Source organism: Lucilia sericata, unplaced genomic scaffold (genome assembly GCF_015586225.1).
Source record: "Lucilia sericata isolate MDLA Ls3-8-SP2 unplaced genomic scaffold, ASM1558622v1 Contig001143F_arrow, whole genome shotgun sequence".
Lineage (NCBI taxonomy): Eukaryota > Metazoa > Arthropoda > Insecta > Diptera > Calliphoridae > Lucilia > Lucilia sericata.
The window spans coordinates 1-17,234 of NW_023995114.1; the positions used below are offsets into that span (position 1 = coordinate 1).

At 30.6% G+C, this 17,234-nt stretch overlaps 5 non-coding genes across 5 annotated transcripts; all 5 read left to right on the forward strand.

The window, feature by feature from the left end:
• Window positions 1-76: 76 nt before the first annotated feature.
• Trnav-uac lies at window positions 77-149 on the forward strand. Its single transcript has one exon. It is a non-coding gene; the product is annotated as a tRNA-Val (tRNA).
• A 3,544-nt stretch (window positions 150-3,693) lies between these two features.
• On the forward strand, window positions 3,694-3,766 carry Trnav-uac. The gene has a single exon. It is a non-coding gene; the product is annotated as a tRNA-Val (tRNA).
• A 192-nt stretch (window positions 3,767-3,958) lies between these two features.
• On the forward strand, window positions 3,959-4,031 carry Trnav-uac. The gene has a single exon. It is a non-coding gene; the product is annotated as a tRNA-Val (tRNA).
• Window positions 4,032-4,254: 223 nt separating this feature from the next.
• Window positions 4,255-4,327, forward strand: Trnav-uac. Its single transcript has one exon. It is a non-coding gene; the product is annotated as a tRNA-Val (tRNA).
• A 7,452-nt stretch (window positions 4,328-11,779) lies between these two features.
• Trnal-aag lies at window positions 11,780-11,861 on the forward strand. Its single transcript has one exon. It is a non-coding gene; the product is annotated as a tRNA-Leu (tRNA).
• The last annotated feature ends 5,373 nt before the right edge of the window (window positions 11,862-17,234 follow it).

Below are 17,234 nucleotides of genomic sequence, written 5' to 3' on the forward strand. Positions count from 1 at the left end.
ACTTCTGGTAAAATTTTAGACCTGGTATTTCTTTGGAAGATATATCAAATAGATTCTTATAAAATTAGATGCCAAGGGTTCCATAGTGTAGCGGTTATCACGTCTGCTTTACACGCAGAAGGTCTCCAGTTCGATCCTGGATGGAACCATGTTGTGTTTTTTTATTTAAGTAAGTCCAAGGTTTATACAAAAGTCGACTCTATTAAAATCTATAACCTGAATGGATCCTCTATATACATATATATTAGATAGATATGTATGTATAACAAATGTTTGAACTGGACTTTGAGAATTCTATCATAATTCAAATGATATCGGTTCGAACATTAGTAAGCTTCTAAAAATTAATCACAAATTATACCCACATTCCTCCCTTTACATACATATAAAGAATACTTTCTTCCTAATTATGCAAAAACCTTTCACTCACCTGCGATAACCTGATTTTTTTAAGCATTTCGCTAGTATCATTAAAAAAAGTTTTTTTTTTTTTAACTTTTTGACCACGTACACTGTCATTATTATTTTAATTACCTTGATTGCGTATTTTTTCAATCCTCCAAATAAGAGACAATATGAAAAAAAAACAGCATTAACATTGTATTCACACCTTCAGCTGCAGCTATAGCCATGGTTGTATCAGTTGTTTTTTTCGACTACACAATGTCTGTCGGTCGGTCGGTTGGTCTGTTTATACGTGTAATAATTTGAACTTTCAACATTGTCATGTAGCTCGTTATGATCTGCAAAGATAGAAATGAAATTATATATGAAACAAGCGGGATAGCTACAGTTGGTTGGAATGATACTTCCTTGAATTACATAATGATATATTTTTATACAGAAAAACTTTAGAGAACAAATATAGGCTACTAAAACTTTACGAAATGTTGCCTCGTGTAGGAAAATTTGATTTTAACATATAGTTTCAAAAGACATTCGACATCTTAAGATATAGTAATGGTCAGTTAGATAATAAATCGGTCTACTACTTTATTAATCCTTTGTTTGAAATGTTACAAGATTCGTCCACATAAAACTTAATCTGTTGTATTTTGTAGGGTATAGGGAGTAAAAAAATTTAAACCAGATATGCACACACATACTCATAAAAGTCAAACAATCGCTGTGACAAGATATGAGTTCCCTGGCTATAAGGCAGTTAACTAAAGGAATGAAATCATCCTGCAGGATATTTTAGAAATAGGTAGAACTGAACTAGCATTGAACTAGAACTGAACTAGAACTGAACTAGAACTGAACTAGAACTGAACTAGAACTGAACTAGAACTGAACTAGAACTGAACTAGAACTGAACTAGAACTGAACTAGACCTGAACTAGAACTGAACTAGAACTGAACTAGAACTGAACTAGAACTGAACTAGAACTGAACTAGAACTGAACTAGAACTGAACTAGAACTGAACTAGAACTGAACTAGAACTGAACTAGAACTGAACTAGAACTGAACTAGAACTGAACTAGAACTGAACTAGAACTAGAACTGAACTAGAAGAACTAGAACTGAACTAGAACTGAACTAGAACTGAACTAGAACTGAACTAGAACTGAACTAGAACTGAACTAGAACTGACTAACTAGAACGAACTAGAACTAGAACTGAACTAGAACTAGAACTGAACTAGAACTAGAACTGAACTAGAACTGAACTAGAACTAGAACTGAACTAGAACTGAACTAGAACTGAACTAGAACTGAACTAGAACTGAACTAGAACTGAACTAGAACTGAACTAGAACTGAACAGAACTGAACTAGAACTGAACTAGAACTGAACTAGAACTGAACTAGAACTGAACTAGAACTGAACTAGAACTGAACTAGAACTGAACTAGAACTGAACTAGAACTGAACTAGAACTGAACTAGAACTGAACTAGAACTGAACTAGAACTGAACTAGAACTGAACTAGAACTGAACTAGAACTGAACTAGAACTGAACTACGAACTGAACTAGAACTGAACTATGAACTAGAACTGAACTAGAACTGAACTAGAACTGAACTAGAACTGAACTAGAACTGAACTAGAACTGAACTAGAACTGACTAGAACTGAACTAGAACTACTAGAACTGAACTAGAACTGAACTAAACTGAACTAGAACTGAACTAGAACTGAACTAGAACTGAACTAGAACTGAACTAGAACTGAACTAGAACTGAACTAGAACTGAACTAGAACTGAACTAGAACTGAACTAGAACTGAACTAGAACTGAACTAGAACTGAACTAGAACTGAACTAGAACTGAACTAGAACTGAACTAGAACTGAACTAGAACTGAACTAGAACTGAACTAGAACTGAACTAGAACTGAACTAGAACTGAACTAGAACTGAACTAGAACTGAACTAGAACTGAACTAGAACTGAACTAGAACTGAACTAGAACTGAACTAGAACTGAACTAGAACTGAACTAGAACTGAACTAGAACTGAACTAGAACTGAACTAGAACTGAACTACTGAACTAGAACTGAACTAGAACTGAACTAGAACTGAACTAGAACTGAACTAGAACTGAACTAGAACTAGAACTGAACTAGAACTGAACTAGAGCTGAACTAGAACTGAACTAGAACTGAACTAGAACTGAACTAGAACTGAACTAGAACTGAACTAGAACTGAACTAGAACTGAACTAGAACTGAACTAGAACTGAACTAGAACTGAACTAGAACTCAACTAGAACTCAACTAGAACTCAACTAGAACTCAACTAGAACTCAACTAGAACTCAACTAGAACTGAACTAGAACTCAACTAGAACTCAACCAGAACTCAACTAGAACTGAACTAGAACTGAACTAGAACTGAACTAGAACTCAACTAGAACTCAACTAGAACTCAACTAGAACTCAACTAGAACTCAACTAGAACTCAACTAGAGCTCAACTAGAACTCAACTAGAACTCAACTAGAGCTGAACTGGAACTCAACTAGAACTCAACTAGAACTGAACTAGAACTCAACTAGAACTGAACTTTGAAAGATCTGGAAGATACGAACCAGTTGTGAAATTAATTTAATTCTTTTAAATCCCCGCACTCTATAATAACACTGCAATGATATAAAACTGCCAACCATTGGCATTATTATGAAAATAATGTTACAGGTCATACGGTACAAATATAATGAGATTGTTATTGTTGTTATTGGTCGTGTAGCATTGTGTGGATAAGTGTATAAGTATGGTCGTCTGTCGGTGATTTTTCAGCTTGCTAAAAAGGTAGACTACCAGTACTATACAGTTCATACTCTATACATGTACGATATCTTTATGATATTGTAATTTCTACTCAGTATTATATTTCACTGATGATACAATGAACAAAAAAATTAAAGCTGAATAATGTACAAAAAAATAAGAGCAGAAAATAAACATGTTAAAAAAAATTGTATACAATATATGGATAATGACAGTTATTTTTTATATATCAACTTAACATTACAGTTATAATATGTAGTGTTATGTATGTACTATATATTTCCAGTTATTTTGTATTTTAATCATATCAATAATAGTAATTGGATGTATGAAATTTATAGGAAATTAATACTATCACTTACACTTTTTCTGAATAAAGCATTATTTTATTAGAAAATATTTATATTTTGTAAAAATTATTTTCTTAGGTATAACACAGCTTTTAGACAAATCTATTTATAAGTTGGTTCCATAGTGTAGCGGTTATCACGTCTGCTTTACACGCAGAAGGTCTCCAGTTCGATCCTGGATGGAACCAAGTGGCAAAATTTTTTATTAATAATAAACAAATTACGACGCTTTTCATTTTTAATATAATATGCATAAATTTATTCACTAAAAAAGTATAAATAATTTTTTCTAATCTAAAAAATATCGCATGCTATAAAAAAATATTTGCTAAAAATAGTCTAACGCCAACAGAACTGAAAAATTCAAAATACCGTTAAGGGGTTCCATAGTGTAGCGGTTATCACGTCTGCTTTACACGCAGAAGGTCTCCAGTTCGATCCTGGATGGAACCATGTGGTTAATTTTTTTTTTAATTTTGTTATTTAATATAAATTAATTATAAACAATGCAGATTAAAAATATGTATAGAAATTTACTTAAGATTGCGATTATAACCGATCATTTATTTTTCCACAATCGTTTTTGAAACCATTTTTTTTTTAAATTTAAAATATATATTTCTTATGTTTTACTTGAAAGTACTAAAAACTGTTATAATTCGTTAACCCTTTAAGGGGTTCCATAGTGTAGCGGTTATCACGTCTGCTTTACACGCAGAAGGTCTCCAGTTCGATCCTGGATGGAACCACATGTGGCTAAAATTTTTTTTAATATAGAAAAAGTAATTTAACTAAATAATATATATTTTTTTTATATTTTGTAATATGTTAATATGCGATAAATTTCAATAGAGTATAGACTACACTATAGACTTGACTATAGTTTAGTCTATAGTCCAGTCTATAGTCTAGTCTATAGTCTAGTCTAGTCTAGTCTAGTCTATAGTCTAGTCTATAGTCTAGTCTATAGTCTAGTCTATAGTCTAGTCTATAGTCTAGTCTATAGTCTAGTCTATAGTCTAGTCTATAGTCTAGTCTATAGTCTAGTCTATAGTCTAGTCTATAGTCTAGTCTATAGTCTAGTCTATAGTCTAGTCTATAGTCTAGTCTATAGTCTAGTCTATAGTCTAGTCTATAGTCTAGTCTATAGTCTAGTCTATAGTCTAGTCTATAGTCTAGTCTATTAGTCTAGTCTATAGTCTAGTCTATAGTCTAGTCTATAGTCTAGTCTATAGTCTAGTCTATAGTCTAGTCTATAGTCTAGTCTATAGTCTAGTCTATAGTCTAGTCTATAGTCTAGTCTATAGTCTAGTCTATAGTCTAGTCTATAGTCTAGTCCTTATAGTCTAGTCTATAGTCTAGTCTATAGTCAGTCTATAGTCTAGTCTATAGTCTAGTCATAAGTCTAGTCTATAGTCTAGTCTATAGTCTAGCTATAGTCTAGTCTATAGTCTAGTCTATAGTCTAGTCTATAGTCTAGTCTATAGTCTAGTCTATAGTCTAGTCTATAGTCTAGTCTATAGTCTAGTCTATAGTCTAGTCTATAGTCTAGTCTATAGTCTAGTCTATAGTCTAGTCTATAGTCTAGTCTATAGTCTAGTCTATAGTCTAGTCTATAGTCTAGTCTATAGTCTAGTCTATAGTCTAGTCTATAGTCTAGTCTATAGTCTAGTCTATAGTCTAGTCTATAGTCTAGTCTATAGTCTAGTCTATAGTCTAGTCTATGTCTAGTCTATAGTTAGTCTATAGTTCTAGTCTATAGTCTAGTCTATAGTCTAGTCTATAGTCTAGTCTATAGTCTAGTCTATAGTCTAGTCTATAGTCTAGTCTATAGTCTAGTCTATAGTCTAGTCTATAGTCTAGTCTATAGTATAGTCTATAGTCTAGTCTATAGTCTAGTCTATAGTCTAGTCTAGTCTAGTCTAGTCTAGTCTATAGTCTAGTCTATAGTCTAGTCTATAGTCTAGTCTACAGTCTAGTCTATAGTCAGTCATGTCTAGTCTATAGTCCAGTCGATAGTCAGTCTATAGTCTAGTCTATAGTCTAGTCTATAGTCTAGTCTATAGTCTAGTCGATAGTCTAGTCGATAGTCTAGTCGATAGTCTAGTCTATAGTCTAGTCTATAGTCTAGTCTATAGTCTAGTCTATAGTCTAGTCTATAGTCTAGTCTATAGTCTAGTCTATAGTCTAGTCTATAGTCTAGTCTATAGTCTAGTCTATAGTCTAGTCTATAGTCTAGTCTAGTCTATAGTCTAGTCTAGTCTATAGTCTAGTCTATAGTATAGTCTAGTCTATAGTCTAGTCTAGTCTATAGTCTAGTCTAGTCTATAGTCTAGTCTATCTTCTAGTCTAGTCTATAGTCTAGTCTATAGTCTAGTCTAGTCTATAGTCTAGTCTATAGTCTAGTCTATAGTCTAGTCTATAGTCTAGTCTATAGTCTAGTCTATAGTCTAGTTATAGTCTAGTCTATAGTCTAGTCTATAGTCTAGTCTATAGTCTAGTCTATAGTCTAGTCTATAGTCTAGTCTATAGTCTAGTCTATAGTCTAGTCTATAGTCTAGTCTATAGTCTAGTCTATAGTCTAGTCTATAGTCTAGTCTATAGTCTAGTCTATAGTCTAGTCTATAGTCTAGTCTATAGTCTAGTCTATAGTCTAGTCTATAGTCTAGTCTATAGTCTAGTCTATAGTCTAGTCTATAGTCTAGCCTATAGTCTAGTCTATAGTCTAGCCTATAGTCTAGTCTATAGTCTAGTCTATAGTCTAGTCTATAGTCTAGTCTATAGTCTAGTCTATAGTCTAGTGTACTATTTCAAAACTTCAGTTTTCCTTGCCTGAGATATACTACGTTTGTATATAGATTATTTTTGTTGTTATAGTTGTCTCCTAATGTCACAGCTGAAACACAATAATTACATTTTTCTCACATTTGGTTTACATTTAATTTCTTCTTTAAATAATTGTAATATTGTAATAATAATATATTTATGTTTTATTAACATAAAACACCTCTTGCACTTCCACACAACAACAATATCTTTCATGTTTGGCTGCTTACGAATGGCCCTGGAAACAAAGAAGCAACAACGGCTCCTAATTGCCTTAACAAATTTGGCAAATTGCACACATTTAATTTTCTAAAACTGTTTTCACCAATTTTTTATACACCGATATAATTTAACATTTGTTTAATATTATACAACAAAAATATTTTATTATTAACAATTAATTAATGTTTTAGTTTAGCTTAATCAGTACCATTAACCCTATACAACCAAACATTTTAGAAATATTAAGAAACCTAATGAAATGGAACAATAACAAAAGTATCCATCACTTATTGCAGTTGTTGTTGTTGTTATTAGATATTTGCTCTTTTAATCCAGTACTAATAATAACAACAACAATGACATGTTCTATTACCAATTGTTGCTTTAGTTATTTGTCTTCTTCTTTAGTTGCCAAAATTTTCTAAAGTGTTCGGTCGTTTAATGTTAATAGTCCTGTTAAAATTAATCTAAAGTGTTAATTAATTGTTAATATTTAAATATTTTTGTTGAAAATTGTTTATTAATACCATTATGGAGAAATGTTGATAGAAAAGTGTTAAATTATTAGTTTAAAAAAGTGTTTTAAAATTTGCCAAAAATTCAATGCAATTTTTTTAGGCCGAGCCGGTCGGTTTTCTTTTGTCGTGCCATTCGTTTTGTTAAGTGATGAGAAAGAGTTGATCAAAGGAGGCAGTGGGAGAGTGTGGAAAGAAAAAATAGTTTGAAAAGAATCTGAGGGGAAGAGGTGTGAAAAATAATGAAAAAGAAAATAAAGAATTAGAGTTGGTGGGAATGTATGTAAATATGTATGTATGTATGTATGTATGTATGTATGTATGTATGTATGTATGTATGTATGTATGTATGTATGTATGTATGTATGTATGTATTTCTGTATTGTATGTATGTATGTATGTATGTATGTATGTATGTATGTATGTATGTATGTATGTATGTATGTATGTATGTATGTATGTATGTATGTATGTATGTATGTATGTATGTATGTATGTATGTATGTATGTATGTATGTCTGTATGTATGTATGTATGTGATGTATGTATGTATGTATGTATGTATGTATGTATGTATGTATGTATGTATGTATGTATGTATGTATGTATGTATGTATGTATGTATGTAGTATGTATGTATGTATGTATGTATGTATGTATGTATGTATGTATGTATGTATGTATGTATGTATGTATGTATGTATGTATGTATGTATGTATGTATGTATGTATGTAGTATGTATGTATGTAGTATGTATGTATGTATGTATGTAGTATGTATGTATGTATGTATGTATGTATGTATGTATGTATGTATGTATGTATGCGTATGTATGTATGTATGTATGTATGTATGTATGTATGTATGTATGTATGTATGTATGTATGTATGTATGTATGTATGTATGTATGTATGTATGTATGTATGTATGTATGTATGTATGTATGTATGTATGTATGTATGTATGTATGTATGTATGTATGTATGTATGTATGTATGTATGTATGTATGTATGTATGTATTATGTATGTATGTATGTATGTATGTATGTATGTATGTATGTATGTATGTATTATTGTATGTCTGTATGTATGTATGTATGTATGTATGTATGTATGTATGTATGTATGTATGTATGTCTGTATGTATGTATGTATGTATGTATGTATGTATGTATGTATGTATGTATGTATGTATGTATGTATGTATGTATGTATGTATGTATGTATGTATGTATGTATGTATGTATGTATGTATGTATGTATGTATGTAGTATGTATGTATGTATGTATGTATGTATGTATGTATTTGTATGTATGTATGTATGTATGTATGTATGTATGTATGTATGTATGTATGTTATGTGCTGAAATACATGTAAATATTGTATGTAAACATTGTTTTTGTATGCAATGAAATACAAACGGGAGAATGAACAACAAAGGAATAGGGTGAGTGATTTGACATAACTAGTACAATTTGTTTTTGTTACTTTGTTAGTGTTATTTTTCTTAATATTGATTTCACTATATATCGGAGTTTAACAAATATTTTTAAAATCCTTCAACATTATTTAAACAATAAAATAATATAGTTTTATTATATCAACAACATTTTTGATTAAAATTTATAATCATTCTGTACTCGTGAAATTTAACGAAGTACTCAAATTATTCAAAAAACAAGTGTGCATCTGGGTAGATTCACAATTTTTTGAGTGAGCGTCAACGAGTTAAACTTATTTTTTTCTTACTATTTATTAAAGTTGACTATAAAAAGTCAATCTATAATGTAGACAATATAACAGTCCATATTCTTCAATAATAGGATAGTCGATAGTCTTGACTATAGATATTGTCATGACTATAAAACAGTATATAGACTTTACTATTAAACAGCTTATAGTCTTAACTATAGAACAGTCTATAGCCTTGACTATAGGATAGCTTATAGACTTGTCGATAAAACAGTCTTGACTATAAAGACTTCTGTATTCTTGATTACAGAACATTCTATAGTAAAGTCTATAGATCAGTCTATAGTCTTGATAATAGAACAGTCTCTAGTCTTGACTATAGAACAAATGTGTTTAATTCTATCAGAGCTCGTCTTTGTGAAGGCATCTGCTTCAGTTTGGCCTATATATTACTATATATGTCTTTCTATATAAAATTAAATGTTAGTTTGTAGGTTTGTCTGGACTTTATAGACTGCTGAATTTTCGCATTGTTCTTGTATACCTGGAAGGAACTTATACTTAATATATTAAAAGTCGCATATCTCAGAAACTGCAAGAGTTAGAGGCCCTTAAATTTTGTATGGACAACTTTGACATCCATATAAAAGAAAATCTTAAATTAATATACCAGAGAAAAAACAACAGGTAGAAATTAAATAATTAAATTCGTATATCTGGGAAAGTATTAGAACCTAAAAATTTTGCAGAAAGACCTTAAACATCCTGTGAATATGTAGGAGATGAATTAAATACAAAAATTTGTATTTCTGATAAATTATAAGAGCTGCAATTTTGCACAAACTTTGACATCAATGTGAAACTTTGGGTAAAAATTGGCGGATAAGATTTCAGGGACTTGGCACCTAAAAAATAGTAATAAACTGTTAGAGCTAGAATTCTCAGTTAGTTAGTTAGTTAGTTAGTTAGTTAGTTAGTAGTTAGTTAGTTAGTTAGTTAGTTAGTTAGTTAGTTAGTTAGTTAGTTGTTAGTTAGTTAGTTAGTTAGTTAGTTAGTTAGTTAGTTAGTTAGTTAGTTAGTTAGTTAGTTAGTTAGTTAGTTAGTTAGTTAGTTAGTTAGTTAGTTAGTTAGTTAGTTAGTTAGTTAGTTAGTTAGTTAGTTAGTTAGTTAGTTAGTTAGTTAGTTAGTTAGTTAGTTAGTTAGTTAGTTAGTTAGTTAGTTAGTTAGTTAGTTAGTTAGTTAGTTAGTTAGTTAGTTAGTTAGTTAGTTAGTTAGTTAGTAGTTAGTTAGTTAGTTAGTTAGTTAGTTAGTAGTAGTTAGTTAGTTAGTAGTTAGTTAGTTAGTTAGTTAGTTAGTTAGTTAGTTAGTTAGTTAGTTAGTAGTTAGTTAGTTAGTTAGTTAGTTAGTTAGTTAGTTAGTTAGTTAGTTAGTTAGTTAGTTAGTTAGTTAGTAGTTAGTTAGTTAGTTAGTTAGTAGTTAGTTAGTTAGTTAGTTAGTTAGTTAGTTAGTTAGTTAGTAGTTAGTTAGTTAGTTAGTTAGTTAGTTAGTTAGTTAGTTAGTTAGTTAGTTAGTTAGTTAGTTAGTTAGTTAGTTAGTTAGTTAGTTAGTTAGTTAGTTAGTTAGTTAGTTAGTTAGTTAGTTAGTTAGTTAGTTAGTTAGTTAGTTAGTTAGTTAGTTAGTTAGTTAGTTAGTTAGTTAGTTAGTTAGTTAGTTAGTTAGTTAGTTAGTTAGTTAGTTAGTTAGTTAGTTAGTTAGTTAGTTAGTTAGTTAGTTAGTAGTTAGTTAGTTAGTTAGTTAGTTAGTTAGTTAGTTAGTTAGTTAGTTAGTTAGTAGTTAGTTAGTTAGTTAGTTAGTTAGTTAGTTAGTTAGTTAGTTAGTTAGTTAGTTAGTTAGTTAGTTAGTTAGTTAGTAGTAGTTAGTTAGTTAGTTAGTTAGTTAGTTAGTAGTTAGTTAGTTAGTTAGTTAGTTAGTTAGTTAGTAGTTAGTTAGTTAGTTAGTTAGTTAGTTAGTTAGTTAGTTAGTTAGTTAGTTAGTTAGTTAGTAGTTAGTTAGTTAGTTAGTTAGTTAGTTAGTTAGTTAGTTAGTAGTTAGTTAGTTAGTTAGTTAGTAGTTAGTTAGTTAGTTAGTTAGTTAGTTAGTTAGTTAGTTAGTTAGTTAGTTAGTTAGTTAGTTAGTTAGTTAGTTAGTTAGTAGTTAGTTAGTTAGTTAGTTAGTTAGTTAGTTAGTTAGTTAGTTAGTTAGTTAGTTAGTTAGTTAGTTCTATGATGCTTTTTGTTTTCAGTTCTAGCAAATACTGAGTCTAGAGCAGCACATCTTGGATGTTCTGCACACAATTTCCAAACTAAATAATTCGAAGTTAAAATTCTGCATGCGTCTTTTTCTCTTCTTTTTATTTTAGCATTTTGTGGAACAATTGTCGAAGTTCCAGCAGTTAAATGACAAGAATTTCTTTTGTAATGTCCATTTCATGTTCTGTTCACAATATTCTAAGAATAGAAATAGTTCAAGACGACTTTTTCTAATTAATAAATTTTAAAGGTGTAAGAAGTTATTTGTCGTATTGTTCTACATGTATTGTCTTGTATATTTGATTTTCAAGGGAAATAGCAGTCATGAAGCTGCAAAAAAGGCAGAGTTAAAGGAAAAGGACATGGCGGATACTTGTTATGGTATTTAGTAGATATTTTCATTTATTTTTAATGAATGACTGGTGTAAAAATATTGAAATAGTTTTCACTATTGTGTTGTGGCAAATAATTGAGGAACTTTTGCAAAAAAAAACTATTTTACTTGGTAGAAATTGTCCTCTTAAATTTCATTAAAATATTTTTGTATTAAAATTTGTTTTGGTACATAATTATATAAATGTTCTTTAATATAAGTTTTCCCTATGATGACAATTGCACTGTGGGCTGAAAATTGGCAACAGAGCAATTGTAACGGTAGCGTGGCCGAGCGGTCTAAGGCGCTGGTTTAAGGCACCAGTCTCTTCGGAGGCGTGGGTTCGAATCCCACCGCTGCCAAGAAGTTTTTTATGTTTTGTTTTTTTTTTTTTTTTAATTTCTAAAGAAAATTATTTATTTTTATTATTTATAACGAGTTTTTGCATACTTTATAATCAATGTTTCCTGCTTAATTTAACTATACAAGTAGATAAAGTTTTCTTATGATTATATAGCAAAGTTTTTGTTGATTTGCTTAAAAAACTACTTTCCTGTAATCATTTTATTTATTTGTATCCACCTAAATCAAGCAAACTTTATTTCTTATACTCAACAAAGTATTCTACACAAAATTACCCCTAAAAATATGCTTTCAAAGGCAATAAATGTAAAATAACAGATTTTTTTTATAAGAAAAACTACACATTAAAAAGTTTTTCTTTACTATTTCCAATTTTTTTTCTTCTTATGGTTCCATACTCATATTACATACTACTTACAATATTTTCGGAAAGTTAAAAGAGGTGTATGCAGGAGGGCGTAAAAACTTTTTGGCAACACAACAATATCATTATGATTTGAAGAAATAACTGCAACAACACTAACAACGACAACAATGGCAATGACTAAAAGGTATGCAAAATTTTTGCAATTTAATTCAGAGCTCTTATTTAGTAGTTGAAAGTTGTGAAAGAGCAAAAAAAAAAAGTAAGAAAAAGAGCAAAATAAGAAAAATCTGTTTAAAAATTTTTCATAATAAATAAACACAAGTTTTGTTTGGGAAAAAAGAAAATACAACATTAATTTCGATTATAAAGTATAAAAACTGCAATAAACTATTCACATTTTCTATTTATAATAAAGAGTATAAAGTTAAGATATTTGTCATTAGAGAAGTTGCAAAACAAGGGCCAAACATTAGAAATGATCTATGTCGTTTTAAACGGGAATAAGTATTTCAAGTAGAGGGATACACAGTTAAGAACAAACGTAATTACAAGCAAGAGATTAGTAGGGCCCATAGTATATGATCTATTGGCTAGTATATATTCTAGTCTATAGACTAATATATAGTCTTTAGTGTAGTTTATAGTTTAGTCTATAGTTTAGTCTATAGAATAGTCTATAGTCTAGTCTGTTGTCTAGTCTATAGTCTAGTCTATAGTCTAGTCTATAGTCTAGTCTATAGTATAGTCTATAGTCTAGTCTATAGTCTAGTCTATAGTCTAGTCTATAGTCTAGTCTATAGTCTAGTCTATAGTCTAGTCTATAGTCTAGTCTATAGTCTAGTCTATAGTCTAGTCTATAGTCTAGTCTATAGTCTAGTCTATAGTCTAGTCTATAGTCTAGTCTATAGTCTAGTAGTCTATAGTCTAGTCTATAGTCTAATCTATAGTCTAGTCTATAGTCTAATCTATAGTCTAGTCTATAATCTAGTCTATAGTCTAGTCTATAGTCTAGTCTATAGTCTAGTCTATAGTCTAGTCTATAGTCTAGTCTATAGTCTAGTCTATAGTCTAGTCTATAGTCTAGTCTATAGTCTAGTCTATAGTCTAGTCTAGTCTATAGTCTAGTCTATAGTCTAGTCTATAGTCTAGTCTATAGTCTAGTCTATAGTCTAGTCTATAGTCTAGTCTATAGTCTAGTCTATAGTCTATAGAATAGTCTATAGCCTAGTCTATAGTCTAGTCTATAGTATAGTCTATAGCCTAGTCTATAGTATAGTCTATAGCCTAGTCTATAGTCTAGTCTATAGCCTAGTCTATAGTCTAGTCTATATTCTAGTCTATAGTCTAGTCTATAGTCTAGTCTATAGTCTAGTCTATAGCCTAGTCTATAGTCTAGTCTATAGTCTAGTCTATAGTCTAGTCTATAGTCTAGTCTATAGTCTAGTCTATAGTCTAGTCTATAGTCCAGTCTATAGTCTAGTCTATCGTCTAGTCTATAGTCTATTCTATAGTATAGTCTATAGCCTAGTCTATAGTCTAGTCTATAGTCTAGTCTATAGTATACTCTATAGTCTAGTCTATAGTCTAGTCTATAGTCTAGTCTATAGTCTAGTCTATAGTCTACTCTATAGTCTAGTCTATAGTCTAGTCTATAGTCTAGTCTATAGTCTAGTCTATAGTCTAGTCTATAGTCTAGTCTACAGTCTAGTCTATAGTCTAGTCTATAGTCTAGTCTATAGTCTAGTCTATAGTCTAGTCTATAGTCTAGTCTATAGTCTAGTCTATAGTCTAGTCTATAGTCTAGTCTATAGTCTAGTCTATAGTCTAGTCTATAGTCTAGTCTATAGTCTAGTCTATAGTCTAGTCTATAGTCTAGTCTATAGTCTAGTTAGTCTATAGTCTAGTCTATAGTCTAGTCTGTCTATAGTCTAGTCTATAGTCTAGTCTATAGCCTAGTCTATAGTCTAGTCTATAGTCTAGTCTAGTCTAGTCTAGTCTAGTCTAGTCTAGTCTAGTCTAGTCTAGTCTAGTCTAGTCTAGTCTAGTCTAGTCTAGTCTAGTCTAGTCTAGTCTAGTCTAGTCTAGTCTAGTCTAGTCTAGTCTAGTCTAGTCTAGTCTAGTCTAGTCTAGTCTAGTCTAGTCAGTCTAGTCTAGTCTAGTCTAGTCTAGTCTAGTCTATAGTCTAGTCTAGTCTATAGTCTAGTCCGAGGTCTATAGTCTAGTCTATAGTCCTAGTCTATAGTCTAGTCTATAGTCTAGTCCTATAGTCTAGTCTATAGTCTAGTCTATAGTCTAGTCTATAGTCTAGTCTATAGTCTAGTCTATAGTCTAGTCTTATAGTGTAGTCTATAGGCTAGTCTATAGTCTAGTCTATAGTCTAGTCTATAGTCTAGTCTATAGTCTAGTCTATAGTCTAGTCTATAGTCTAGTCTATAGTCTAGTCTATAGTCTAGTCTATAGTCTAGTCTATAGCTAGTCTATAGTCTAGTCTATAGTCTAGTCTATAGTCTAGTCTATAGTCTAGTCTATAGTCTAGTCTATAGTCTAGTCTAGTCTAGTCTATAGTCTAGTCTATAGTCTAGTCTATAGTCTAGTCTATAGTCTAGTCTATAGTCTAGTCTATAGTCTAGTCTATAGTCTAGGTCTATAGTCTAGTCTATAGTCTAGTCTATAGTCTAGTCTATAGTCTAGTCTATAGTCTAGTCTATAGTCTAGTCTATAGTCTAGTCTATAGTCTAGTCTATAGTCTAGTCTATAGTCTAGTCTATAGTCTAGTCTATAGTCTAGTCTATGTCTAGTCTATAGTCTAGTCTATAGTCTAGTCTATAGTCTAGTCTATAGTCTAGTCTAATAGTCTAGTCTATAGTCTAGTCTATAGTCTAGTCTATAGTCTAGTCTATAGTCTAGTCTATAGTCTAGTCTATAGTCTGTCTATAGTCTAGTCTATAGTCTTGTCTATAGTCTAGTCTATAGTCTAGTCTATAGTCTAGTCTATAGTCTTGTCTATAGTCTAGTCTATAGTCTAGTCTATAGTCTAGTCTATAGTCTAGTCTATAGTCTATTCTATAGTCTAGGCTATGGCGTGGTCCAATTGAAGTCTTTATTCTTGTATATCTATATATATATTATATATATATATATATATATATATATCTATACCAGATCATATTCTATTCCATATTCAAGTCTATTATATATACATATAACCTTATCTGTATATGCATGATGTAATCTATTCCATGGGATATTCTATAACAATAGTCCAGTCAATAGTCTGGTCTGAAAGATCAGCTAGAATCCAATCCCTTCAAGGGTTTGTAGAATAATTACAAATGTTTGAGTTATCACCTTTGCAAATAGATTTAATTTTTCTTAACAAAACTATTTTCATTTGACACCGTGTTGCAAAAAAAAAAAAAATTGTATATAACTCCTTGAGAACTAATTTAATGAACTTTTTCCTCAAAAGAAAACAAATTGATATTCTGTACTCTACATTCCTTTTGCACCTTCAAACTCACGTATGTCCTGGTTCATTTTTTTTGGGTGCACAAAAACAAACTTTTTGTACAATTTTTCCATTGTTTTTTTTTTTGGGTTCTTTTCAGAGACTACGTGATATGAAAAAGTAAAATAATATACTATTTCATAAAATGCATTAGAAAAGAAGTGGATGTGGCGTGTTATGTTAGATATATTACTTTGTTAAGACAATTTGTTACATAAGGGAACAAATTATTAATTAAAAGAAATAGACTCGACGTTACACAAAGAGGAAAGCTAATCATTTAAAAGATAATTCATTTCCTTTATTGATTTTTTTAATTTACAGGCAGCTGACTGTAAAGTTATTTTGGCTTTTCAAGTAGTTCTTCTAACGGCCGTTAGTGCTGCCCTTAACGTTTATATCCGTTCCGTTTCGTTGGTTGGTTTATTTTGAAGCTAAACTTTACTTTATAAAGCAGAATCTAGTGTATTTTATACCCAACTAGACTATAGACTAGACTATAGACTAGACTAGACTAGACTATAGACTAGACTATAGACTAGACTATAGACTAGACTATAGACTAGACTAGAGACTAGACTATAGACTAGACTATAGACTAGACTATAGACTAGAATATAGAATAGACTAGACTATAGACTAGACTATAGACTAGACTATAGACTAGACTATAGACTAGACTATAGACTAGACTATAGACTAGACTATAGACTAGACTATAGACTAGACTATAGACTAGACTATAGACTAGACTATAGACTAGACTATAGACTAGACTATAGACTAGACTATAGACTAGACTATAGACTAGACTATAGACTAGACTATAGACTAGACTATAGACTAGACTATAGACTAGACTATAGACTAGACTATAGACTAGACTATAGACTAGACTAGACTAGACTATAGACTAGACTATAGACTAGACTATAGACTAGACTATAGACTAGACTATAGACTAGACTATAGACTAGACTATAGACTAGACTATAGACTAGACTATAGACTAGACTATAGACTAGACTATAGACTAGACTATAGACTAGACTATAGACTAGACTATAGGCTAGACTATAGACTAGACTATAGACTAGACTATAGACTAGACTAGACTATAGACTAGACTATAGACTAGACTATAGACTAGACTATAGACTAGACTATAGACTAGACTATAGACTAGACTATAGACTAGACTATAGACTAGACTAGACTATAGACTAGACTAGACTAGACTATAGACTAGACTATAGACTAGACTATAGACTAGACTATAGACTAGACTATAGACTAGACTATAGACTAGACTATAGACTAGACTATAGACTATAGACTAGACTATAGACTAGACTATAGACTAGACTATAGACTACTATAGACTAGACTATAGACTAGACTATAGACTAGACTATAGACTAGACTATAGACTAGACTATAGACTAGACTATAGACTAGACTATAGACTAGACTATAGACTAGACTATAGACTAGACT